Raw genomic sequence first — 883 nt, forward strand, 5'->3', positions numbered from 1 at the left:
GGGTGAACAAGGTAAGTTATGAAGGTTACAAAAGTGATGGAATCTCAAATTCGCTATTGATACAACAAACGAAATGGCTGGAGAGTTACATTGATGCTACATTCGACGATCTATCAACCCCATTAATCGATGTTCAAAAGAACACGAGAAGATCTATCAACAATGGTTCAATTTTGCTGGTAATTTTTTTTAGTATTTTTGTTCAAATATGAGGGGCTCATTTACAGGTGCTCAGGTCATCATCATGAATTATCCTGATCATATTGAAATTGGATATTCACTAGTGCTCGACGGCCACACTTCCCACATTGCTGTAAAGTTAACTGAGATCTTGACTAACATTGATAGGTGCACAGGTAAGGAATGGAGAAGGAGGCGAAGTTCTTGAAGAATGGTGATGCTGGTATGATTAAGATGATTCCTACCAAGCCTGTGGTTGTTGAGACTTTTTCTGAGTACCCAACATTGGGTCGTTTTGCCGTGAGAGACATGAGTTAAAGTTTTGTTGTCGGTGTTGACAAGAAAGACCCAACTGGTGCCAAGGTCACACAAGGCTACCCAGATTAAGGGAAATGAAACAATTGGATGGATTTATCAATACATTACTATTTATGATCTCGTTTAAATTAATGAGTGTTGTATTTCTACTAGATACATCAAATAAGTAATTGGTGTCCATAAGATGTTAGGTTTGAGATCAATACATTACTTTGTGGTAGTTGTTACGTATTAGATACAATTAGTATAAATCCGAATTTTATGTATCATGTCTAAAAAAATGTGTATTTGTTCATGCAAGAATAGAATATTGTGTATCCGATACATTATATCATGTATCAATTATATGATTTAGTAGATGTAATATTATGTTCCATAAAATTGT

The 883-nt window shown here is 35.0% G+C and overlaps 1 pseudogene; it reads left to right on the forward strand.

Moving 5' to 3' along the window:
• The first annotated feature begins 229 nt into the window (after nt 1–229).
• LOC125847469 (elongation factor 1-alpha-like) lies at nt 230–567 on the forward strand (annotated as a pseudogene).
• The last annotated feature ends 316 nt before the right edge of the window (nt 568–883 follow it).

The sequence above is a fragment of the Solanum stenotomum genome, chromosome 12, assembly GCF_019186545.1.
Source record: "Solanum stenotomum isolate F172 chromosome 12, ASM1918654v1, whole genome shotgun sequence".
Lineage (NCBI taxonomy): Eukaryota > Viridiplantae > Streptophyta > Magnoliopsida > Solanales > Solanaceae > Solanum > Solanum stenotomum.